This window comes from Copidosoma floridanum, unplaced genomic scaffold (assembly GCF_036245765.1).
Source record: "Copidosoma floridanum isolate Cflo_tuat_1 unplaced genomic scaffold, Cflo_Japanese_pri ptg000013l, whole genome shotgun sequence".
NCBI lineage: Eukaryota > Metazoa > Arthropoda > Insecta > Hymenoptera > Encyrtidae > Copidosoma > Copidosoma floridanum.
The window spans coordinates 23,643,731-23,671,509 of record NW_028321890.1 but is presented as its reverse complement, the minus strand read 5'-3'; the positions used below and the strand labels follow the sequence as shown (position 1 = coordinate 23,671,509).

General features: G+C 41.5%; 1 protein-coding gene across 1 annotated transcript in view; it reads left to right on the top strand.

Moving 5' to 3' along the window:
* Fak (protein tyrosine kinase 2 Fak) overlaps nucleotides 1-27,779 on the top strand; it is a 61,066-nt gene that overhangs the window by 1,370 nt on the left and 31,917 nt on the right. The gene's annotated exons all lie outside the window — the stretch shown is intronic.

Sequence of the window (27,779 nt, the reverse complement as noted above, 5' to 3'; positions counted from 1 at the left end):
ATCATACACTGGTAAAATACGACCTGAAATAATAAAAAAGATACCACATTTCCTTTCAACTACTAAGTAGCAGAGTCGAGACTCGCGGGTTTTCAAGCTGCTTTCATCAAAACGGCGCATATTTTTCGCTTAAAATGAAACAAAAAAAAAAAAAAAATGAGAAAAGCAGAAAACTCAAACGAAAGGCGGCACAAAAACCACGTTCTCCGTCTACCTCAATACCCAGCATAGCCCCTCGCTTTTCTAGCAGCAGCATCTGATACACATGCGCGTGTCTACCCGGTCTCTTTCACCCTCCCAGCATCAGACCTTTTTGGCCCCTCCATCCCCCTTCAACCGTATCATCCCCCTCGTCATTGTGCGTCTGCTATCAGCGCACAGCTCCATGCATCTCTGTGAGAGCCTGCCACTACTGATGTATATGTAAGTTTGACAGCAAAGTATATAGGTAGGAACGAAGGGAGCTCGGAAGCGAGAAAACTCGGTCGATTCGCCGTCCGGCTTCCTCTCTCTCCCTTTCTAAGTGTTTGCTCCTAGCTAGCGAATTTTTTTTTCTGTCCAAACGATGGGCCTTGATTAATGGGATAAGCGAGTTTCATAAGCTCATAGACGCCTCGTGAATGATTGATGATTTTTTTTCATAGTACAGCTGGATGTTTGTGTAGAATGCTTTTTTTTTTTTTTTTTACTATCACACAAGTTGTTGTTTTACAAGTAAGTACGGAATTCGAGTTGGACGTTGATTAGCTTGCTAAACACAATTTGTCGGATCAACCTTCAACCCAGTATATGATTTTATACAAAGTGCTGTAAGAACTTGGTTTTTTTGTTTTTTTCTTATTGAGATTATTATTTATGTAGATGACCTACATGTGCGATCATCCTAATAAATATTCAAATGAAAAAGTGAATTATTTGTAGCGCTTGATAACTAGCTACTTATACCCTTTGGGGCTCGACGCTCTGTGTTATTATACATGATTAGTTTTCAATATATATAATTCTTCACTAAGAAATATATAAATAAGAGGATAAATTAAAATGACACAATTAGGTAGAGCTCGACAATATTTAACTCACACGAAAAGCCCATCATAGGCATGACGTATACGTGAGATAAGCTTTTATCTTCTCGTATTCGCAATCTCTGCTGTACTCGCTAATGATAAGGCTATTGTTTCGCGATTATTATATTTGTATGTATAGTATGAATACAGTTGAATGCAAGGCCGTTTCACGTGAACAAACACCAGGTATGTACACGTTTTCCTTACGTCAAATACATTTAAACAATTTTTCCATTGCCAAATTGAAAAAAAAAAAAAAAAAAGTAGGTGTTACCAATAATCCAACTTTTGTGCCAAAATCAAGCCGCGAACGTGCGAATGAAAATTTCCAATCACGTCCCATGGGATATCGGGCAAAAACACCTGTCAAACGACAAAGCCAGCCAAGAGTCATTGATAGTCCGGGAGCGAGAGCCGCACTCTGCGCAAGAGAAAGAGATACCTCTGCCGATTGACTCCAAGAGGAACCCGATACGCCGGATAAGCCCCGAGAGCCGGTCGAGGAATCGATAGCATCTCCTCTCTCTCTCTTTTGCTCGCGAAAGCCGAACTGCGCGTTGCATTTAGAAAGAAAACAAAAAGCTATACGTATTACGTATGAATACACGTATACCTATATACCAACGAATGCGTCGTGTTGGAGAGAAAGAAACTTTTGGCCCTTGAGGAGTAAGTACGGAGAGGCGCTTACGCATCGCTCCCGCCCCCGAGTCTTTTGTCTCGCACACGGCCGGCGTGGTATATAATATATATATATATGTGTTGCTAAGACTAATTACAAAGACGAACCTTGCAAGTGTTTCGAGCTTTTTTCTTTTATTTTCCCTTTAAGCACAACAGGCGTTCCTTTGTTTATAACTCATCGTATTGAAGGGCAAACGAATTTAAATCAAATTAAGTAGTCATTTAATGCGGGATCATGTAGAACTATTTGCGAACTTTTTTCCTTTTTTTTTTTTTAAAGCCGTGCAAGCCTCAGGCAGCATCGTCGGTAATTAGCTAAACGAAGCCCGTTTCCCCGGCCGGCTTAACGAAACGCCAGGTGTTTGCTAATACGATTGGCTAAATATTTTCAAAGAGCGCCTCTTTTGCAAGATAAGTATTTAAAACAAGTTCGTACATAAAACTTGCACCCGCGGCAAACGCATACCTCGGGTAGCGAAAAATTTCGCGCCACCGCAGAAAGCTCGTCTCGGCCAACTTGGATTTTTCGCCGAGGTAATGGCATTCCTTCGTGGCGCGCGATGATCAGCGTTTTTTTTTTTGTTTTTCATCGTGACTTGTGAGAAAATGTAAGCGACAAGTGCGCGGTATTTTTGCGCTTCGCTATTAAGGATAAAACATATATAAGAGCGCGCGGTGGCTCGGTCGGCTAGGTCGTGGATTGGCACGCGGGAGACCGTGGTTCAATTCCCGGCCAGTGCGACTTTTACGGGCAAAGTACCTCTGTGTCTTTCACATGTGCTTTTTCACCACGCAATGCTCCTCGAGGAGGGTTTAGGCGACCTTCTCGCAGCAAATTTGCCTAATTCCCCCTACCCCCCTCCCAGTGATGGGAGGCCTCCCATCCCTCTTCCCTTCCTTCTCCCAAGTGCTAAGTGCCCATAGTAGTGCCCTTATTAAAAAGGAGCCGGACGTAGAGCACTATAATATAAAAAAAAAAAAAAAAAAAAAAATAAAACATATTTACGCTAGCCAAACTGCTTGAATCTCTCCTGACCTCGCGCGTCATCCTCGAGTGTTTTGTCAAGGTAAGTATTCTTCAAAATGCTATAATGTTTTCAAGAGTCAGCTTTTATACTGATTTTTATGTGATTGCGAGAATGTATCCGTGCAGTGGCTTCCCTACTCTCATCGTCGACTATGTGAGTGTATTATCTATTGAATGATGGATACCCACAAAACACACGAGCTCGAATTAATGCAAAATTCAAAGTAAGTCGTCAGCGAGTCAGCCTTCCTGTTCGTCATCTTCTCCTTGATCCGCGTCCCCTGCACACCTCCCCCCCCCAACTCCAACAAAAACGAGTGAGCTAAGCCTCGAGATGGAATTAGGGAACTCGTGTGAGGCATTTTTCATTCTTAAGCCACGCGTTGATTTATACTTTATATGAATTATTCGTGCGATGAAATTTGATAAATATACAAGTAAGCAGTCACGCGCGACCTAGTATATATATAATATGGCAATCATTCGGTATAACCTTGCGCGCATCAACCGTATCTCATAGGCTCTACCAATAAGTTGTATCTAGCTATGCTAATGGAGTGAAAAAAAAAAAAAATTGCTTCTCATATAAAAGAAAGTATTTGTTGTTTGCTATCAATGGGCCATACCCTCCTTTCGTTTACATATCTGCAATAACGTAATACCTATATGTTGTTGAGAACTGCTGAACTGCAGGTGTACATATTTGCACTTGGGCCATGTGGTACTTGGATTAGTACAACCTGGTAGAGCTCATTCGACATAATAAGCCTGCAGTTAAACGCCAAAATGACGAGTGTTCCCGACAACTCACTTAGAACTCGAGGACATCTTCGCGAGATCAAAGGCGCACTTTTAATCGCACATCAACCATTGCCATAGCGTGAAAAAAAAAAAAAAAAAGGATCTCGAGCTCGCAAAGTAGCATTGCCGTCTTGTATACTTCCTGTGGCTCTTTCTCCCTTTTTTCTCCACTTGCTCTTACATTATGTCTCTCCTTCACTTCCGAGGCCGCAGGGCACGGTGTTTCCGGTCACGCGAGAGCTCGCTTTAATTAAGTGTCGTGAACGTCTCCGCGTCCTCCTCCTCGTAACGTGTACCGTAAGGACGAGCAGGTATATATATACATATACAAAGACGGAACTCTCGCTCCTACGCTGCGGTATATAGATCTCGTAACGCGTGACAGGTGTACGTGTACATGCGCTTATTTTAATCCCTCTTACTTACGTGTGTGTATATATACATGTAGGAACCTGTGCTTATTGTGCGCGCAGGTCTTGGAACAGACATATAGGTAGATAGAGAAAGATAACCAGGAGCCTTCACGCGAATGCATTATTCCAGCAACGCAGTGCATGTACTTTGCAAGGAATTTCTTAATAAATGTAATTTCCCGGCTGCGACAATCCCGTAGCTGATTAAAGTCTTTCTAATGGAGATGATGGTTTTCCGTGAAAATTCACGCGACCGCCGTAATTGCTTCATTTGGGGGGGGGGGGGTGTACACCCACGACGAGCGTCTAGATTTATGAAAACCGATACGAAGCGAGCATTTGGTGCGACTCTCGGCTTATTTGTCGATCCTTGAGAGAACACGGTAGAATTTTTTTTACTGTCAGACGCGACGTGAAATTACGGCCGTGGCATTGTCTATTATTTTTATATCGTCGACACGAGGAAGTGTAATCTAAAGACATCTTTTTTTTTTTTTTTTTTAACGTATAACAGCGTAATAACGCTTCTTATTAAAATTGCGCTTTTTCTCTGTTACATGACTTTATTAATTTTGACATGAAGAATCGCAAAGTAAATTGCAATTCCTATGTGTATATGTGTTGTTTTTTTCCTCGTCACCTAATTTACAAAATTAGGTGTGCAAGTTTCCGTTTGACAGCATTGAACTGCAAAAAAAAACAAAATGCACGCAACCATTCAGTAAGGGCTTTTAAATATAAAGGTGTACCCTCGTGGCCTCTCAAAAAGTCGAGTAAACTTGAGTAATTTTGATGAGACCTTTTGACGCAACTCTTACCAGTGGCGTATGCTATACAAGATGGGATAAAAAGGCAGTGCGAGCAGGAGAAGTAAGCATTATAGAAGCACGCAAAGAGAGCAGGAAGCGTCGAGTGGAGGAGATCCTCCGATGGTTTGCTCTCGGTAGATACTCCCCTTATCTTATCACTTTCCTGATGATGCTCGTATTATCTGTACAGCAACTTCATGCGTGCAACCGAGCGAGATATTCGTACGGTTGAAAATTAAACTTTTATGGTGTACCCATCAGTATACGCAACTGTATATACTTTACGCCCGCTTGGAATCGAAGTGTCAATGAATCGATAAATCTGATGGATGGCTTTTTCATCGAATCCACTGTGCTCATGTAGCATTTATCCAACGCTTGGCGTTGATTATTAAAATTCGCACGTGTTATCGTTACACCGAGTGATTTTCCCTAAGAAACATGAGAACACCGCATACATCGCTCGATAGTTTTTTCTATGCTCATAAAATCACAGCGCGACATCGATTGATCGGATTACCGATGAAATCGTTGCTGCTTCCCATTTGCGGTTTCTCAAAGAAAAGTTGCACATTTCTCAGCACCAGTTTCTAAACATCGGGCAATAAATTCACTCACGGGCTATAAAAAAAAAAAGAAAAAAAAATTTATCACGTTATCGATACATAAAGTACTTCGATCCAATTAAAATTCACATCGAAGTAGCACATTTTCCATAAATTTCGCACAACCTTCGTTGAATCAAAAAAAAAAAAAAAAAGAAAAAAAAGAAAAAGAAAGAGACACCTGAACAGCCGGTGTACAAGTATATCTCTCAACTATTCAAAAATAAAGATCCGCGAGTTAAGAATAATCGAGAAATCGAATTTTCAATCAACGATAGTATACTCGTGGCGCACACCACCATTAGAAATTTCAATTAAGCCAACCAGTTCCCGGAATACCTATACACTCGCGCGCTAGCGCAATCTCAAAGTGACAATCCGTGATATATATATTCATATATTTGATCTATACATCGTAACTGTACACAGTTAGTTTCGAGCGGCGATGCAAATTAGCAAGTGAACGATAATATATTATACACACTACGTATATTATACTTTCAATGGTCGATCTTACGGGTGATGTATCGCGTTAGTCCATCATTAAAGTGCCTCGAGTTACAATCCAATGGGAAAAAGTCCATCCCTGGAGTGCACCCGCGGCCGTCATTATCTGTCGTAAGTATCTTGTTCATTATTTGCACGAAGGTTCTTCGAGATAAATTTTAAGACCCGCGATAAACGTCATTCTTGCGCGTAAATCATGAAGGTATAGGTATATATGCATACGTATACGTTGAAAAGTAAAATAATATACATAGCACCATTGACACGGGACAGCAAACGCATTCGCGATAATAGAGTTATTTTAACAAATCGAGACCATTCGATTTAACGAGCAAAATCAAGTTAACCACAAACCATAGAGGAGCTCCGACAAATTTTCTCCGCACGATTGATAATAACAATAAAAGTAGGATGAAAGCTCTCAACGACGGCTAGCTCGAAGCTACACGTGTAAGTAATGCGATTAATAACAGTAAGGCATGCAAGAGTGAGCCATTGACGGCGCTCCCGGCCCGTTGATAACTGTACAGTAGCGTTTTTACTAATTCGCCCCCCCCCCTCCCCTAATGGAGAGCACAAAGTCTTTCTACACGTATAGATACTTTGGATCCATCGTATTAGCTGCCTTTCTTTGGCGCTGCAACTTGGCTCGGGAGTCTTTAATATCGGTACTCTTCCGGTTGCGGTGCGCTAAAAAATAAACAGGTGCACTTTGGCGGTCTATTATAACGCGCGGCTGATTCTTTTACACAGGACGAACGATCATAATGATTATGATGATATCAGCGGTTTTACCACGGCAATTAAAGCTGGGCGTTTACCTCCGCGCACATGCTTACTCGTGAGATATAGAAACGAGAGACTTGTAATTGCCCGTATGTGCGGTATATATAGAAGAACTCTTACACATATCATCACTTATTGTTGTTTGTTCCACGTATATATGCCTTTAATTTTTTTTTGTCATCCCTCGACTGCAACCTGCAATAGACTGTATAACGTGTAAATTGAAAACCAAGAACTGCCGATCCCGTATCGCGTCCGTAGGTATATATTCATATACGGCGACGGCAGGTGCGATAAAATAAATGACTTCTCCCTCCCGCTCGCTGTCGTCTTCAACTATAAATGGAAAACAGGACAAATTGCCGGTCGTCGTCGTAACTCATGAATCTCTACATTATTCTTATCGTAAATCTATACGCCGGAATGTGTCCCTCTCTATTGTATAATTGAGTATATACCTGTACAATAGCTCTAGCGCATATAATATATATTATACTCGAAAACATTCCCGAAAGAGAGATCTGTCCCCTTTGGGCTACGCTCATATTATAAGTACACACGTATACTTTAGAACACGAACCGCTTGTGGACCTAAACTATAATATCGGTGTGCCGATCTGACAATATATCGACTAATTGACTCCTCGTGGCTCAAGCCAACGTTATATCAATGGATGCCGTTGACGCAAAAGTTTGCGCGATGTGCAATGGTCACTCTTGTTCGGTTACTCATCAGCAGCGGTAAGTGTGCAACGTACCTACACACGTTTTTCTTTTTCGATGATTCACGCGAGATAATCGTATTATGCTCGTCCGATACGATCGGGTAATCCGGATAAAATGCCCTCATCCGTAACATTCCGAGAAACGACCTTGAAAACTCGAAGACCGCGGAGACCCTTACCTTTCTATTCTTCTTTTTCCAGACCATTTGCAATAATCAGTGGAACGGAGAATCGTGAAAGTCGACTTGTTCCCCTCGTTCACAATAAGGTTTCTGCCTCTGTATACACACGAGTATATTTATACTATGATACACAAACTCGCTCTAAACGTTAACAGAGAGGCTCAGAGTTAAATCGGTTCTCCGGCATTAGGTCTGTCCTCCCTTCGGGTCGCCGCGTGCGTGAAGTCGTTGAGACAGAAGTAACGCAAAGCGAGTAAGTGCACATGCGATGAGAGCTGATGCGCATATCCATTGTGCAGTTGACCTTCTTGTCTATCTGTCCGTCTTTCCCTTTTCTCTCTCCATCCGCCTCTTCCTGACTTTTTCCCCCATGTTCCCTAGCTCGCTGGTATATGGGCTTGCATTCTTTTCTCGCCTTTTCTGCTGACGCACCGCAGGCCAATGTCAAGGGGGACAACGACGTTCTGGAAGAAAAAACAAGTGTACAGGGGAAAGAAAAGGTCAGAAGTACCAAGAGCGTCCATTCACACTGGTGCGCTTCTTCTATTCCCTTTTACGTTTTATGACTGCTTTGTACGTGTATACCTATACTCGTACAACAAAACTACGAGAGCTAGTGTGCGGCTCACTGTCGAGAAATTGAACAGTAGTAGTACATTAGTTACGACTAAACGAAATCGATTTTTCTCTTATTACTTGAATTCATTTATTTTCATTTGTTTATAGTTTTTTTTCCTTTTTTTTTTTTTTTAATTGTTTTCTAAAGATAACTTTAGGATGATCGTTTCTATCTTACACGAGCCTTTACGCATGCGAGAATAATTTCTGAACCAAAAATAAATTTAGTCCGATGTAGTAATTTTTTTGGAAATAATAGAGGATATAAATGCAACTTACAAATTAAATTTTATTTATTCTTGTCACTTTTATTTTTTATACTTACCTCTCTAATGGCGCTAATGGCTTGTCTATCTTGAATTTTTTTATTATTAAGGTACACACCATATTATTGTCAACCTTAACAAAAAATTTATCAATCTTTGTGGACCATTTTTCAGGACTTATTTTGTAGAATTGCTCATATACACGTGGGTGCACGAATCATTGATTCGATGACGTATGGGCGATGAAACATACGTTGACAAAGGGAGAAAGAAATAAAGAATTATAAGTACATGGGGCCATTTTTTTTTTTTTTTTTATTCTAGAAAGCTGCAGGGTTCTCACAAACATCACTGGGGTTCTTTTCAATTTTTCTTCTTGCTCTTGTAGATATACGCTTAAAAAATTACCTAGCTGGTGATGCTAGTTTAGTTGGTGTGAAAACCGATTTAATTAATCAAGAGCCATACTTCATGTCACCATTAATATTAAATGGATCAAAATAGTTGCAAACATTTTTGGCTGACAAACATCATCTTATTTTCAGAGACTGATTATCTAGCAACCGAAGCAACCTATATTTATATATCATTACAGTTGGTCACTGTAAAAGAGTGATTGAAAAAAAATGATGACAAATATTTTTATTTAAAAGTTAAATTAAGATTGTTATCTTTGGAATTTCAAATCAAAAAATATCTTTTAATGTCATTTTAATATTATGTACTCCAGAAAAAAAAAAAAAAAATCGATAATACTTTTTATTTATTTTTAAATTTAATTGCTTGTAGTTGTACTGTTTGCACTTTCTTGGTATAAGTTAATGATTTTCATACAAAGTGTCCTCAACGAGACGAAAAAAATTTCACGTCACTATCGGCTCAACGAGCATAATATAGTATAATCAAATGAAGACTACAACGACCCTCAATTAGACATTAAGCTCTCGGTCTGAGCAATACAGATACACACGTACAGCACTTGCGCGAAGGGTTACAAAAAGTATACTTGTACGTATATTAATATGTCTTCATCTTATTCTCTTGCAGCACCTCTAACCGCGAACGATCGATGAAACGTGCCCATATATGTATGCGACCAGTGCAGGAGAGACTATAGGGTAATGTTCGTATATGCGTGCAGTAGCTGTACTTAAGTACAGAAGTAACAAAAATTGTAAGCGCGAACAAAAAAAATGGTAGCCGCATCTGTACTCCCTATATGTCTGCTCACACGCCCGAGAAAGCCAAGGCCAATCTCCCTGTCCATACCGTAAAGGCAACACGTGTGCGTGTGTGCATATACGGTGTAGAATAACGAGTGTAACCCAACACCCCGTGTGCGAGGGGAAAACACGCGGGTACGATATTTCGTGGCATACGTATACGTATTACCAATGTGCACCCTGTGTAACAGGTGCATGTACCTACGCCAAAGAGCGGGAGGAGAAGGTGCAATGGGAGTAAATGACCGCAAAGCCGGGTGTGTACGTACAATATGCCCCTCGATGTACTTACTTGCTCGCAATTTTAGTACGTATAAGCACTTGTGTGTACGTATATGGAGATCACAAGGTGTTTTGTTTGGTGTGGGTGTGAGACACGGTCAAGAGGTGTACCTATCGAGGTGCGATGGGCCCCGAAGTAGGCCAAACTAGCTGGTCTTTTTTTTTTTTTTTTTTTGTCCGGTACTGGATGAGAGATGAGCGATAACGATCGATGACCCAGTTTTTTTTCCTTCTTCCTCCAGTTTATTGGGATGAGTGCGAATGGCGATGTCGCACGCTCAGCCTGTATGTTTATAAGTGGGTCGCCGTATTTTTATTCATAGAACCATTGGGTTGATTAATACATTTTTTTTTTTCCTCCGAGGAGAAAATAGTGCGCGGTGGTGGGTCATGAATACATGGATTAAAGTTCCGCACTTTCGAACTAAAAACAAGTGAACCGACAAATAAAAAGTTTTCCTCTTTTTCTGTTTCAGGTGAGTGTCCTTGCAGAACCTTAAGTATACACGTAAGTTTAAATTAATATTAAGTGCATCAATGAATTTTAACATCGAGAGTATAGATATGACAAATTTACTTGATTCCTCATTTTATGTCTCATCCATAAGTTGATATAATTGTTTACTAATATATTTGCGCATATCGGAGCCTGTGGCTCTTTCTAAAACGTTAGAAACGATTAGAAAAAAGTGCTAGTCCCTCGTTCAAGGTACCATCATGGTAATATCTGCCTAAATGAAATATGGTACTTTTTCCATAAAAATCTTAAATTGATGAACCAGTGCCTTGAGCACAAATAAAATTAACAAATGTCTCTTAGCTAGATGTAACAAACATCATCCTCCATACCTATACAATCATTCAATGACGAACAATAATGAAAAACCCTGCCTATGTGCCTACATACACACTGTGCATAAAATATGTATAATTATTAGACAAGTGAGGTCAATGGGGTACACAGTACCACAGAAAGAAAGGGATGTGAGGAGATGACGTGAAAAAAGAACCAAAACGATTCTAAAGAGACAATAACAATAACGGGGCAAAAGAGCAAAGTCTAATTGAATCATGCGAGCCGTATATGGCGCGGGGCTTATACATACCACGATGGTAATCATTGCTGCCACCACGAGAGAATAAGAAAGAGAGCTCTTTCATCTCATTGTCACCGAGACCGACTCTCATTTTTTTTTTTTTTTTTTGTCTTCTCACTTTCTGCGCCTCGTAATATGCAGCGTCTCTGCTACAACGACAATCGCTACGTGCTTGGAATCGCTCCCTCGTCGCAAACACACAGACACATACAAGTGGTCCCTTTACGTTGGTAGGTATATTTTCTACTCTCTTTCTTGTGTGTTGTGTTATATGCGGCTCACGAGTGCTCATCTCGGGGCAACATATTAACCCGTGCCTTGAGTCATATTTATAAACATGGGAGTCGACACCCACGAAGTTTTATAAAAGAAACACAAAAAGACGGCGAGAGTAATGGCCTCTCGCTGAGTACAGTTGCTACTTATTATTTATTATTTATCGTCGTATAATTTTGCTAATTGCAGATGGAGGGCCAAAAATGGCACATCAGTGCCATTGCGTGCGCGACATGTTTAATACGTTTTGGCGGTGGTTTTTCTATTGCACTTTTCAACGAATATCTTCAAATTATGTATGTGCTGCAGTACCTCGAACTGCATCCCCCCTCAAAAAAAAAAAAAAAAAAATTAGTGATTAATTCCTTGCACATGTGCCAATTATCGCACAAAGCTAATGTAATAATACGAGCATGTGCGTCGTGGCCATCACCGAGTCCATTGGTTAAAAGAGCACTTGGGAACGCAATGCAAACAAAAAGACGAAATCGGTAGGAAAGATGAATTATGAAGCGCATTTTGCGCGCATATGTACCTACATACGTCTCTTTCTCATGCGATGCACATACACATATGCTTAATCCCTGAATGTATATTTGGTCTGATAAAACTAATTGTCCACTTTAGGATTAGTTGAAACATTGTTAGCTCGTAATTCGGGACAATATTGTTATTTGCGTCAACGGATGGAGCACTTGGCTCATGGGGTGATATGATTTTAGTTTTTCTAGAAATCTGTGCATGCAACGAGATAAGAACGAGTCCGAGTGCTTGATGTACACCACGTGAAGTAGCTTGGTCAGTGTTTTAAAGCTCATTTTGTCTCTTTACGATGTTTCCTGGTATACATAAATGTATACCCCCACTATCGTGACGATAATTCATTCAACTTCTTTTCGCGCGATAATGATGTTGTTCCGTGGCGTCCGGTGGGGTTTATGCGCGAACTTGGGTATTATTCGTCGGACGAGCTGTTGCGAAATGATATTCCGGAATTTTCTCTTTGGAGTAAAATTTCACCGATTCAGTTCCACTTGATTGAATTTAATGTGGCATATTAATTCCCGAAGCTGTTAATAAAATCAATTCAACGTTGTCCCGGCGAGTTATCAAACTCGCGACGCAATAAACTGTTTCCTAAATATCTTACGTAGCGCATAAAATCTCTCGAGCGACTCGTTGATAAGTCGTAAAACGATTTTTATACGTATTTCATTTTTTTTTTTTTTTTAGAAAAGTGTCCATAAATGCTTCCCCTAATTATATCAATCGGCAAGTATAATGGCAAAAGTAATGTTTTACGACCCGGATAAGATATATATGCATTTGTGTCGGTTGGATACGACTCCGATAACAGCACCCATATTTATTTCAGATCTCGACTAATTATAATAATTAACAGGCCCCCGCAATCTTAGCATCTTATAGACTCGTATTCCATGGAAATATTTTCCTTTCCATCCTGTGCACTGATAACACAATTGAATGTATACGTAACCAGTACCTATTTTATTCGTCATTATCAATGCGCGTTTCATAACACGAGCGCAATAAAATATTTTTATCCGAAACTCGCATGAATTAAATAACGTCATCTATCAGTGTTGGAGAGAAGAGGAAAAAAGTCATAGTAAAGATACTGCAAGGAAGGCAAAGGGGCCAACCAGTTTCTTTAGTTGAATTCTGCAGTATGCAAGAGCGTGCAAGAGATATAGAGAGAGAGACAGAGAGAGAGAGTGCAGTCATAGGCGGGGGCAAAGATATAGAGATATAACTTACGCTGGTAGCACACATTTGTGTGTATATATTATTATACTGTGTCGCATCCATAATAGACGCTCCCAGGGGGACACCACGTATAGATGCATACACTGCTGTACCGAGTCCAACGAAACAGAGATATGGTACGTGGGAGGAGGAGATCTTCAAGTACACCGCGGCGTGTGTTGATATGAATTTATGTACAACGAAATATTTAAACAATTATTAACCCAAGGGAAATAGAATTTTGAAAAATCCATTTGCTGTTTACACCATCCAAGTAGTGGGTATACAGACAAAACTATTGTTCAAGTCGAAGGCTATGGATATGCTGTGAACATGTTTGCAAGTCTGAATCTGATCTTTGATAAAATCGTCACTCGTATCACTCGTAACCTCTGACAATTATTGTCGCCAGAAGTAAATTAAAGCTTCTGTTTTAACTGATTTCTTTTCTCGAGTAGATAACAACACTAAAAGAGCAAAAGCACAATTGTCGATGAATTTAATATTCTTTTCGTACCCACAATGAGCTATGAGATTTGGTGTACATTTTTCAATTGTTATTTAATAACACACAAAACTAGTTGAGAAAAGAAAAAATGAGCAAAAGTATGAGGTACGTGTACTTGCACTTGCATATAAAATTTAGAAAAAAAGAAGTATAGAGTCAGTGGGCGCGAGTCGAGTTTTAAAACGCGTGAGCGAGCGAGCGCGACTGCCCACATCGTTATAATATGTATATATCGGCTATGATGGTCTACTGTGTCTGCGCAGAGGATGTATAGGAGGTAGGTATATACGAACGAACGAACGATAGACCGAGCGACAGCAGAGCAGCTTCCCAGCCCTGACAGTTGCCGACTCGCCGCAAGCCAACTCGCATCGCTGTCCACTCGATTGGACTCCTTGTCCCCTCCCCAACATTTTTTTATACATATTAGATTCTTAATCGATTCACGCATACAATCTCGGTGGGGCAAGGTACCTCGGCGTGTTCCCTGTATACTTGTACCGTGTGTTCGCGGTCAGTTCTGGATAATACGTACGCAAGGGACGATGAATGCGACAACCCGGTAATAGGTACAAAAAATGTTCGAGCCTCAGGAGTGGTGTTTCACATGTATCTCGTACTAGCTCCGTGTACGAAGAGGAACAGGAGAGCCGGCTCGTTCGACCAATCATCCGAGAGGTGCTCCTCTAGTTTTGAGACGTACGTATACTGCACATACAATATGTACACGCGTGGTTTCCATCGCGGATCTTTTTAATTGTTTGTCCTTTTTGGAGCGATAAGCGATTTTTTCCCTTTTTATTCGATTCGATTGTCGTCTCCATAACGATAATGGCGTTGCCAGTCGGTACATATGGATTATTGGCTCCGACTGTCATCGGTGCGGACCTACAGCGCGAGGACTGCTGAAATTTTCGAGCGTCGGTGGGTCGTTGATTGAAAGTTTCTTGGATACTTCGATGCAAAAAGTAATTGTAAATGCTCGGTTTGAAATGTAAGTATTATCTAATCGTCTCAATGTCGCACTTCACGAGAGTGCTATTGTTCACTATACTGATTATCAATTCAAAGATTCAAGGATGACGTTCAACATTATAATCTGTGAGGGTTAAAAAAAAAATTAATAAAATATGGCACAATATTTAATACTTTTTTTTCACTTGAGAAAACCGACGAGTGCGCGCGAAAAAGTACTCCCAGTAAATTCTTATCACCGGTCGACCGATTAGTAGTAATAATGGCACCACTTGAGTGACCAAATCGCAGGAGAGAAAAACCACTTGGCGATAAAAGCCCGCGGGATTGCGCAATCCGCGCCCAGAGGCGGACAAATACTTGTTACTTATAGATTTTAATTGACCGGGACAGACAGACGCGAGTGATAAAATTGTCGTCGCACTCGCTCGGCCGAAATAACTCGTAAACCTCACCAAAGTGACATTCCGAAATCCAACTCGGTGCGGTACACGTAGACTTGTAAATTATCACCGTATAATGCTCGTCCCCTCCCCCGCGACCGAGGAATTCGAAGGACGGCCGAAATAATAGGGGAAACACTCGCTTATGGCATCCGAAAATGGGAGAAAAATCATACAGCACCTATAGGACTTGAACGTAGTCGTGTATGGCTAAAAATGGAATTCAAAGCGCGCGGCGAACAAAGTTTCATCGGTGCAGTGTCCCGTGCGAGAGCTGCGCATACACCCAACACAGAAAATGCGCCAAAGCACGGGAGGGACCATCCGCATGCATGTACACACACCATATCGTACCGGCGTGGGCTCTCCGAAAATACTCGGGGTATTTTTACCTTCGCCGAAAACATTGCAGCCCAACTCTCTTATGAGCGCTCGCACCGCGGTCAGACTCGCCGTCTGGGATTTTAATGTCGCGGGACTTCATCCCCCGTTGGGAAATATTTTTTTCCAGTGAGGCTAAACGACTCTTTTTCCCCGATTGTCGAGATTTCAAGACATATAGTACTAGATGATGCATATACGTATGTTGCGGGAACGCAAAATTAATAAGGCTAAGTTTTGATTTTGCTACACGCGTTTAAGTACATGTCAGCCTCGTATCAATCGCTAATGCGCCGTAAATCATGTCGCTATAGGTATACCTACTTGGCGTGTTTTTGATACAGACGAACGAGCCAGGAAGCTCATCTGCATGATAGGTATATACACTGTCGCTAGAGTGTATTTCGTATACATGCCTTTGCCGTATAATGAGCACATCGTTGATCCACACTAATAATCACGGAGGTATTTGCCACCTGTACCGCGATACTAGTCTATTTTATTTACAGTGGCAAATTATATGTATACGCGGCCGGAAATGTAGGATGGCTAATGTCCATCACGTACATAGTTGCGTATATGTGACATAAGGTCACCTATACGCTCGATATTGGAATATGGAAATGCATGTACGTATCTCTCAAGAGCATAATACATACATACACCTGTGTACACCATACGCAAACGCATCTACACGTATATTTGTGAAAGTTGTGGCGTAGGTTGGATGTGCAGCTTACAATCGCATAAGTTACATATTGCAAGCGCAGAGCTCGAGTGTGCAAGTTTCAATGGGCCAATCTAGTATCACTTTTTTTTTTTTTTTTTACGGTCCATGCTCCATTTGATAACTCTTTTTTTTTCGGTCTGCCGTTGACCTTACAAACTTCAGCACCACCGTGTACGTGTTGTATACGAGGCACGGTGGGTTTTTCCATGTTCCCCCCTGTTGTGTGCTTTGCTGATGCTTTTTTCGCTCTCAGCCATGACGTGGTCGTAATATCATGTATGTCGTTGGGCAACCCACTGAAATAAATTAACATCTTTATTACCCCTTCCGCCGGGAATAATATACGTATACTTTAATGATGTACATTTGTTCGATCTTTCTCCCTTTCTCAATTCGCGTCCATACGCTACCGATTTCCCACGCAACAGGTACATTTTACTCGTTTGGAAAACCCATTTTTTTTGCCTCCTTTCAACGTAGCTACGTTACTTTTCATATAATCAAGAAACCACGTCCAATCGCACCCGCGCACTTTTTTCCCCTCCATAGTCACGCAAAGCTGTCACCGCGGAGATATCGGCTCGCTCGCATCCACCGTGTCCTCGGGACTTGTCGCGTGTATATAATAATAAATTTTCCCCGCACGATAACACGCTCCCGGTTTCTCCTTCGACGCGCAGAGACCTCGTTAGCGTAACCTTTCGCATCGTCCGAATCGGAGAAATTTTCCTACTGCCTACTATATGAAAAAAAAAAAAAAAAAAAAAAAAAATACAGCCTCTCGAGCTGTCGATGCCGCACGACGATATCTCGCTTGCAACATTTGTGAGTACTGCCTACCGTGTAGCAAAAAGTTGAAAAATGTAGAGAGCCAAATTGGTGGGATAGCTTCTGTGACCAGAAAGAGATGTAAGGTACAGATTTATTTAGTTGACAGTTGTGGAGGGATTCTCATCGGATGTATATATGTCGTTCTCTTCAACGCGGGGCATATTACATAGACGCTGCACATGCCGGTGCTCTCCACGTGGTATAGGTACCTATACTCGCAAACTTGGCCGATATGCCGCGACTTTGTGTAATATAACGACTCCACACCAAAGCCGGCCAGCGTACGTCCGACATTAACTTTCCGCGTTCGCGTATGCGCGTATTATATACTAGCCCATAAAAGTATATGTGGTTCGTGTAGAACTAGGGACACGTGGATAATTAATATATATTTCACGAATAAAAACGCATTTGCTTTCGTCTCTCTTGAGCGGAAAATGAACTCTTTCGCTCTTAGGTTGCCACGCTATAATACTTATTGATGCATCCAAGCAGCTGATGATGGTCCACTGTATAAGAGAGATCCCTGACACATCCCTGCACAACGAGAGAGCACATGATGAAAGGGTTATACATTGTATACGGGCACCCATTGTCAATTGTACGCGTGCAATATGCGCAGGGAGAGATGTATCGCGCCGAGTCATCGACACTGTTGCGTACACGATGTATTGTGTATATTGTCCACAGCATCCTTGACGTAATCGTCGTGTGTGGACTTACATTTGGGAAGGGTAAACAAAAATTTCTTTTGTGCCGCTGAAGAAGCGACAGTCATAAATTAATTGATTGCCATTCGTCATACAAGGATCGGCATTATTGATTTCGTTCGAGGGTATTTTTATACACGTATAGATGTAGAGAACCCAATGCCAACAAAACTCCTACGATCTCATTATAGTTTTGTTGACTTTTTGGATTTTTGCACTCATTCAACAGAAAAAAAAGGCTCATGTACGTTTTTCTCACGAGAACGCATTTTACACAACGGTTAACGTCAACATGTCCCCCTTTTCACACTCTCAAAATCAAATAAACTAGTAACCAGATTGTAAATCATCCAGTCGACTAGTCTCGCTTCACACGCGCTGTAATTTATCTCCGGCAACACGTGCCGATCACCATTACACATAATATATATAATACACAAACTGGACCCACGCGACCACAAAATCGGTCATAGCTTGGAAAATCGGCTTAAAGTCCGCATAATTGCATCGGAGATCGGAGCTGGTTTCGCGAAGCAACGACTCTGCCATGCTCCTCTTGGACCGCGGACAAATCGAGTTTGACGTCGTGTGCAACGCGATCTAGTATACCCATACGCCTCGTAAAATTCATCGCACCTATACCAAGAGCGTAATCTGCCGCCGTCTCCCCCGATGGAAAAGAAGAAGGACACGTCCATACGAGAGATAAGCCTACCCAGGGGGGGAGGGATCAAATGTATAAGTAAAAGGAGAAAATAGTGATTGCTCCTCGTGCGTCAAGAAAGAGAGAGAGTCTGCAGCTGCGTGCTGCGAGATACTCGCATACGTGCACGCGAGTGCTGATTGACGCGCGCGAACTAACGGGAATCCGAGGCACGACCGGATGGCACGATCATTGATTCTATATACACGATGTGAACGCGAATACGTATGTATGCTCTTATGGGCACGGGTGGAAGATACCTACTGGCTTATTACGTAAGCTGGACCTACCGGTGCGAGGTTGCTGCTGATGATGTATGGGCGTCCATATATTATATTATGCATTGGAGTTCGAACAGATTGTTTTTAACAATGTTTTGTTGAATGACAAGTGACAGCTTGCAAGTTTGTTGAGGCCACCTGGCGTTGATAATATATATGTTTGGGTTATTATTTTCGACTCGTTGCTTGTGTTTTTCCGTGGCAACGAATGATACGATAATGAGGTTGTTAAATTTTTTGACCAAATTTATTACTATTTACTTCCTATTGGTGCGGGGAAGAGATATTTATTCCTATTTAATGTATAATATATTAAGATTCGAGGAGAAACGAGCCACGACATCTTTTATCCAAGTTACGACTCTGCGAACGGCAAACGGAAATGAAATTTGATTCTACAATCGATTAATTTTTTCCTTCCTTTCCTTCTTTTTCATTTTGGTGTCATTGTTGAAGGACCCACGCGTGAGATTAGCATAAAACGTGTAGTATAAGGATCGTCGTAGGAAAGAGAGACGCACGGAAACGGCCGGGTTTCGTACGAAAACGTCGATATTTTTACGCTTATTCATTGGAATCGGAGACATCGGCTACGACGGATCAATCGATATTGCGTTATGAATTATTCAATTCAATGGAAAAACCGTACGGGCACAACATTCACTGCGAATTTACGAGTGGGCGTTTTGAAAAATGTCGAGTAAAATACTTACTAATAATACTAATGAGTTTTAAATTTGTAATAATTAAGATCTAGTATGTCCTAATGATCCATTCTATTACCATCCGTATAACGCAATATTCAAATGATACAAGGTTTGATTATAAATATATACGCAGTCGGTCAAATGAGGGGCTGTCAATAAAAAATGCTTACCCTTTGGTTCAATACTTCCAGTTTATACATAACCATCGACATTCACCTTGAAACTTTCGTGTGACAAAAGGACACTGAAAACTGTCCACTCAATCGGTGCGTCAAGTTAAAAGTAATGTTTAAAAATCTCTTGTAAATTGGTTCGACAACTTTTTTTTTCACTACGAATTCTATGATATAGTTAACGATGTGTTTTTTGTACAACCTATACAAAGGCCCCCCCATGAAAATCCGCGCAACCATATGCCCCTGTAATACCAAAAGTTCCCATGGACCTCTGACGAAAGTAAAAAAAAAAAAATTAATCCTCGCCAATTTTTTGCTCCACCGTCCCCCGAAACAATCCCAGTTATTCGCGAAATGGCCGTTTGATCCCATCCCGAGCCAAACTGTTATACATACATCAAGGTATAGCATCAAATCCGACTGGGCTTTCTCACGCTCTTGGGTACATGTACCCCCGGAAGGCTGTTCGTCGTGCCCCCAACCACGTCATTTATAAAAAGCACCGCTTCTACTGCTCATACACACGTATTAGCTGTGCACGGGGAGTTGTCATCCACTCGTCCCGCGGAGTATATATTTATACGCCATCAAACTTCGCCAACTTCAAATGTTTTATTTATCGGCGCTTTGGCTAGAAGGAGATGTTTTCTCTTGGTTGAATCTTTAATTTGGGTGTTTCGCGTTCGAGGTATACAAATGTATACATATGTATGTTTGTCAATCGATGAAATTCCGAGGTCAGCATCGTAAAAATCAAAAACGAGAAGGAAAAAAAAATACCATCGTTGGGTCACGGATCATTTGCTCCGAACCACCCGCAATTCAACCTTCCTTCACGCGTGGAAGAATACGCCTACCACACGCGCACTCGTGCGACCGCAGCTCTGTAAGTACACAAGTAACTCAGTAAACAAACAGAAGCACAGAGCAATCGTTTTGTCTTGAAATCCCTTGCTCTTTATCTCGCGCTTGCTTTTCAACTCGTTCGCGGCTTTGCTCCTATATAGTTTATTCTTCTTCCCGATGGACTGAGTGCTCTTACTCTCTGATGTGCTGTCGTCGGTGTTTTTGCACACCCACTTGCAGCCAAACGACTGGTGGGACTGTTTATTTGCTAATATTTCAAAGGTGCATACACTGCACGTTTTTAATGCATGTTGTTTATCGAAATCTTAGTTTTTATCGTTTAATGATTATTGCTCTCGAGGCCATTGATGGTCCACTGTCGCTTGTTATGTAGGTCACTCCGATAAAAGAGAAAAAAAAAAAAAGAAAGTGAGTGTCAAAGAACTTATCAACCAGCTGACGCGAGAAAAAACAGGGAGATGCTGTGTACAAGTATCGTTGCTCTATTTTAATTTCTCCCACCCCCCTTTTGATTCTTAAATTTCACGCTCGAAATAAAATGTCCCGTCTACATGCATTACTGAATGCACATTTTTTTAAGCATATAATAATATAATATATATGTAGGTGGAGACTTCTACGCGCGCCGTGGAAATTCCTTCCGTCGAACGAGTTGAGCTCAACGCCTCGTGCACGACTTCCAATACTTGCACGACCTATACTCTCTCGCGTGCACGCTTGCCTCTATATACGTTCACACGTAATATTGAAACAGACAGCCATGGTACAGTACCTTCAGTGTGTATAAGGTACCTAATCGAATTTTGAAGTATCACGTATATTAAAGTCGTCTAGCGCGGAAATTATCCTTGTAAATCACCCCTGCGAACGGACACTCATGCATTATAAAATGGTACAGTAAGTGGAAGGGTAAAAAAAACCCGAGAGCTGGGAGTCTCCGGTGTACATCGAGCCATATCGGGTCTTCCGTTTGAACGGGGCGCGCGATGCATGGTATAAAATGTATATATACATCACCCAACAATCGCGGAGGAGCACACCAGTATACGCGATGCATGCGCATGAATCCAAAGTAGCATTTTTCTCCCCCTCCCCTCTCTCTTTGTCTCTCTCACTGAGCACGTACACGCTCACCAACACTTTATGCTCATATACACCTGCCGAGTCTGACTTGTAAGTATTTCGCGAAAAGTGCCTCTTTCGCGAGAATGAGCCGTAGGTATGTAAGGAGGGATCGTGTGTGTCTACGGCCTTGAAACGATGAAATTTAATTAGTTGAGCGTGTAAGAAAGAAAAAAAAAAAAAGAAGAGGGTACAGCTCATGACCATTAAGAGGTCTATTTACCCGTATTTGCCTATTGTTCTGCGAGTGCAATAGTGTTACAGTAGTGTACCTTATACCTATTTATAGTCACGATCGGTTCTAATGGACGATGTGCCTCGCTTGAGTTTGACGCGCCACTTTGTTAGTTCTACTGAACGCTTACTTTTACGAGTTTTCGCGAGTCGTATGTATGTACAGTTATTTGAACCAACACTGCTCGAGGATCAATCATTTTATTCGACGTATTAATATGGTAGAAAGAGGTCTGTCATTCACGCACCTATGTGTCCTCAACAGATCGAAAAAACTGATCCAACTCTACATCGACGGTATGCCAAGGTATTTACATGTTGTTTGAGCATTCGTTACGTTTCGCGTATACTTGTAAAACAACAATGTGATTAATTTGTCGGTTGCATCATCGCGCTTCGCTCAAAGACTCATTTCGATGACCCGTGCCATATGAATCATCATTATCACCATCCCCTGTAGCCTCGAGACAAAAGGCACGCTGCTGATACGACATGAAGAGTGTAATACATCACAACCGAGTAATTTTTAGCTGTCAATAAAACGAACGGTATCGCGGTTAAATATTATATTCACGGCACCTCATTGGATGAGTTGTTGGTGACTCTTGCCCTTTAATATCCACTGTAGCTCGAAAGAGAGTTCTCGGTTACTTCGTTATCGCCTGCGTGGCATTGAGTGTCATTCAACTCTTCCCACGACTCGCAATTTCCTCCTCACCGCATCCCACGAGCTTCATACCCAAGAAAATCCACGATGGGACAAAAAGAAGCCCGTTCTCCGCGATTAGCCGTGCTTAGGCTGCCCTGGAGTGTGAGAAAAACGGCTCCTTCTTCGTTGATTTGCCCGACGATGTGCCTTTGATCGTGGCTTATATATATTTTTACTTGCCATTGTACAGCTGTCGAGAATATTAATGATGATGATGATACATGGCTGCGCGCTAATTATCTTTGCTCATTACCACCACGGAAAACAGTTGCAAATCCAACTGTATACGTATACATATAACAACAGTCTCATACTGATTTCCAATCTCCGAGAGAATATATAAGCTATGGGTCCGATGTATATATACGTACAGCGGTCCAATTTATATTGATTAAAGGTAATCTCCCGGCAGCAGAGCTCGGGAGCAAGAGTTGATTCTATGAAATGGCACTCGAGTGCGATACTGTATATCCGCAGAGTTGCGTTCTCTATCGCCTTCTCCGACAGACCGCACATGTAGAGAGAGCGTGTGTAAATTGAGGTGATAAGCGATGTGATTGATTGGTCGATCAAACGCGCCTCTCTGTCTGTCGGCTCGTTGCTCTGTGGATATACTTGTATGATCTGGAGGCCGGAGAAAGAGCCGAGTTTTAATGACAAGTTGTTTTTCACTGAGTGACGTGTTGTGATTATGAAAGATTTTTCCCTCGAAGCGGAAACAAACGACAACAAAGCCAACTGTTTTTTTTTTTTTTTTTTTTTTTTTTTTTTTTTTTTTTTTTTTTTTTTCCTCATCGCAGCATTGTCTCGTCGAGACTCTATACAGCGCGTCGTCTAAAATAAAGTTTTTCAAGCGGAGTGGCCTCGTTTTTTTTTTTTTTTTTTTTTTCTTACATCATAAGTACTTTAGTATGCAGAAAAAATAGGCGTAATGAAGCGTAAAGGGCACCGCGGACGAAATACGAGCGAGCTGTGTAGCTCTGTGTTTTTCTTCCACCCTCGGCCTTCCTCCTTTTTTGCGGCTTCTTCCAGCAGAACAAAAAAAAAAAACAATAACTGATGCTACTGTCTTATTCTTGACCCTTTTTTTTTTTTTCTTTCAAGAAACGGTGCTTCAACTGCTTGTTTCGCTTGTTTTTTGTCCCGTGGGTACTTTCTCGTTAGGTAATTAAAAACTTTGCTGCGTATAGGCATTTTATAAACGCGATAAAATTACAAACACGCAGCACTGGTTTTCTCAAAAATAATAATTTGGCTCAAGGTTCCAACAGCATCCGTATTCCGTATATATCGCGTGGGTGTGTATGGCTATACTAAATGAAAGACATTAAATTCCTGGTGCAAAGTGATCGACAAGTTAGCGCGGAGGGAGGGGGATAAACGCGATAAAACCCGAAAAGTGCCGCAGGACGCGCCACGCCTTTTTCAATAATCTCTCTCTCGAGCGGAGAACCCGCTTTATTGCGCATATAGAAAATCTAAAGCGCTCTTATATTATACATCATCTTAATATGTAACGGTTAGGAAATACTAAGGAGCGAGAGAGCAAAAGACAGAAGGAAGAGAGAGGTGGTGGCTGGAGGTCGCGTGACGTAGCCGCATTAATATAAGGAGCCGGAGGGGGAGAGCGATGGAGCGTCCGTTCCGCGCGTCCTTTTTCGGACTGCTTACGAGGAGTCGAGGTTGCTTGCTCTTCCGGCTGTTAATTTTGCGAACGTGTGTATGAGTGTCTCTCTCTCTCTCTCTTACGGGACACTTGAGTTATTGAGGCTCGTTTTCTTTGATCGAAGACGAATTTCGGATGAAAGGACAATAATTTAGGTATCCTGGAAGCGAAAATGTCAAAATGTAAATGACAATAAAAAGTATTTCATCGAGGGAATGATGTTGAAAAAAAAAAGAAATGGCAACACCATATTATAATCTATGTGTTTTCCAAGCATAATATATCCTCTGGAGTAAAACGCGTAACAGTCGTGCCTGAAATGTAAAAATTTGGTTTTTTTATTCGTACCTTTATTTCATTTCGCATTTGCATATCAGTGATTTATCAGCCGGAAACAATATAACGCGATGTACGCTACCAAAAAAACAAAACAAATTAATTGCACTGCCGTATGATAGATAAAAAAAAAGTTATTGCAGCAATAACTCCAAATAGTTGATTGAACGCTTTTTACGATCACCAAAATACGAAATAAATTTATAAGGTCGAGAATTTACGACGTTTTTATCGATCGATGTGAGAAAATTTATTGAATACGCAAACGCATAGCTAATCAGAACTCTTGCCTTATCTCGAATCCTCGTGTAGACGAACCATCGAATATATACTCGTACAATAAAAATTTCAAAAGTAATTGTAGAACTCACTCACCCGAGCTACTATCACAAATAGGACCTCAAGCTCATCAACGACAGAACAAAAATCGTCATTTGGAAAAAAACACACCCTCTTTGGTAAACTTCATCAGGAGGACTTTGTCTTCTTCTTCAATTTCACGACACTTCGAGATAGGTCTTATTACATTTGCACGGATCCTGCGGATACAGAAGCAGAAGAAAAGCACCGAGGAGGAGGAGAAGAAGTCGACAGGAAGGGCCCACGTTTTTTTCCTCCAAGGCTTCTTCTTTTCCCCCCTCGGCTCGGAGGAAATAACCTTCCTTCCCGTCTGCGGCTCGTCAGTGGTTTCGAAAACATCACGGCTCCTCCGCCACGTTTCCTCCCTGATAAGCGCATCACGAGACCGACACGATCCCAATCGAATTGGTCTTCGGGAAACAAAAACTTTGCCACCTCATATTCTTGAATCAACAGTCAGTCCATACCCAAGACATTGATCAAGATATCCACGGACACGTGCTCTGGTTAAACAGTTTGGCAATTGGTTAGCTGTACGGATTTTGGAAATGTTTCGCCGAGTCCCGAGGCATCTAGAAGCAGTGGGATCAGACTGCGTGGGAATTAACTTCGTGCTCGGCATAGTCGAGAGATTACGCGCGAATCCTATTTCGCAGGTGGAGCCGTCGCGCAAGCGGCATCGGTTTAAATTCCTTCCATTATCTCTCTCTCTCTCTCTCTCTTTTCTCTCGGAATAATCTGGTGGTACTTTCATCCGTGCAAAGCTGAAATGCGAGCAAATGAGACGAGGAGTTGGTGTACCTACGTACTAGTGGTTGCGGAAAATTTGTTATTTACGTGTACTGGCAAGTTTCATGGGCACTAATGATATTTGGTTCTTCGTTAACAAAAGCCGTTGACGTAAGTAGTACGAAGACGAGAGTCGTGGTCCGATGATTCAATAATTATTTTTTGAAAATGTGAGAACGACGGGATGGTTGCATGGTCCATTCGTATAATCACGCAATTGATCAAATGAGGTTGCACGAGGGGGGAATGGTATAGTGACAATGGAGGAAAGCCACAGGAGAATACGGCGAGGCAGAGGAAATGGGTGATAACGCTTTAGGAATGGAGGCTGCGTTCCGATCGACCATCCTTGTACATAGGTTCTCTTCCATCTGCATAATTAGCACTTAGCTAAGCACTTGCTTGGTGCGCTCGATGTAAACTACTTTCCGGCTCGGAATTGCCGATCTCACTCACAAAAAATACTATGCGTGATCCGTCATTGCGCCTTTGCATCATAAACCTCTATCCTTTCACATCTATACGTGTCCAAAGTAACAGGCAACTGAGATTTTCGTGGATCAATGTCCAATGTAATTTTACAAGTGTATTTAAGAGCATTTGGAGAGTCGACGGATAAAAATAGATCCCAAGGGCTATTTTCGAGTGGAAAGTCGAGAGTGCGATCCTTCGTTGGACGTGAAGGACAACTTTCAAACGGTCTCGTCTTGGGAATCCCTTTGTTGGATGTATAAGTAACATAGCATGCGTTGTAAAATCATCGTGACCGTCGATTTTCATCTTTGGAGCTTCTCAAATTCAATGGGATGATCACAGTACGAACGAAACCCCGATTGTGCGTACTCAGTGGGTGATATAACGATTTCCACAGCCCATCCGAGAGTATACAGCCATGAAATAACTGCATACAGCGTAAAAACTCGCGCAGCTCTTCTCGCGATGATATTTAATCTTTACGCATCAAATTATTCACTTTGCCCGTGTAAAGATAATATACGCGCACAAGACCATCAAACTTGGGAGATATGGCAAAGGTGCACGTATTATATACAGCGCTACGGAGTTAACGAGTAACTAACCGTACACCTACCACCTTTTACCACCTGGATCCAAAATACATATACATGTATATACCAAAAGGCCGATACGAGGGGAGAAATAAGTAATAAATTATTGTCGAACCAATGGCCGATGGGCACCGCTCGTTCACTCGCTCTCTCGAGTATAATTGCTCGTAATGAAAAGCTTATATCTGCGTGGAGAGGAATTTTCAGTTAACCGTACGCGTGTACCTGTATACGTCGAGCTGGAAAATCGTAAAAGGAGATGGTAAAATTTTACCACCCCGAGCATCAAAATTTAATTATTATTTTGTTGTTTCCATTCGGCCCGCCGATGAATCATAACCAACAACCAAACGAAACTTGTGTTCAGAAAATTACTCTATACATATACGGATATAATATATACCTATACACGTATTTCCTGCCGAGATAATGAATGCGGAAAAATTGTGGGTTTCCATGGACTAATAAAATTTGCGTCGCGTGTGTATAAATAAACATGACGTGCCTTGTACTCGTAATAGACAATTGTGAGCCCGGAGGTTGCGAAATTTACTTTTCATCGCACCTGGTCGAATTAAATTCAATGCGTGACATGGGCTCGTGATCGCAAAAGCAAATGTGATATCGTGTCCTGCAGTACAAAGCAAAAAAAAACAATACCACAGCTACAGTCGCAAAAAATAAGACACCTAATGATCATTGAGATGCTTCGAATCAAACGCAATATGCCTATTTGACTTCATTGCAATGAACGTACGCGATCCATATACCAAGTGCAGCTATAGCTATACTAAACACACCAACTATTACGGTGGTAAAGGAGAAGGAGGAGGACGGATGTCCTGCCTGTATCGTGACATCGTGACTGTCCTGTGTGCTGAATACGTTTGCAACGCTGGCCGCATCGGTTATGCACGAGCTGTGCGTTACATATGCAGGTATATTTACATGTATATACACATAGCGTCGTAAGTAATTGCGACTCCGAAGAAAGTATAAACTATAATGTGTACTCGTATGCGCTGGTAAGTAATTTCGCTGTTCTTTTT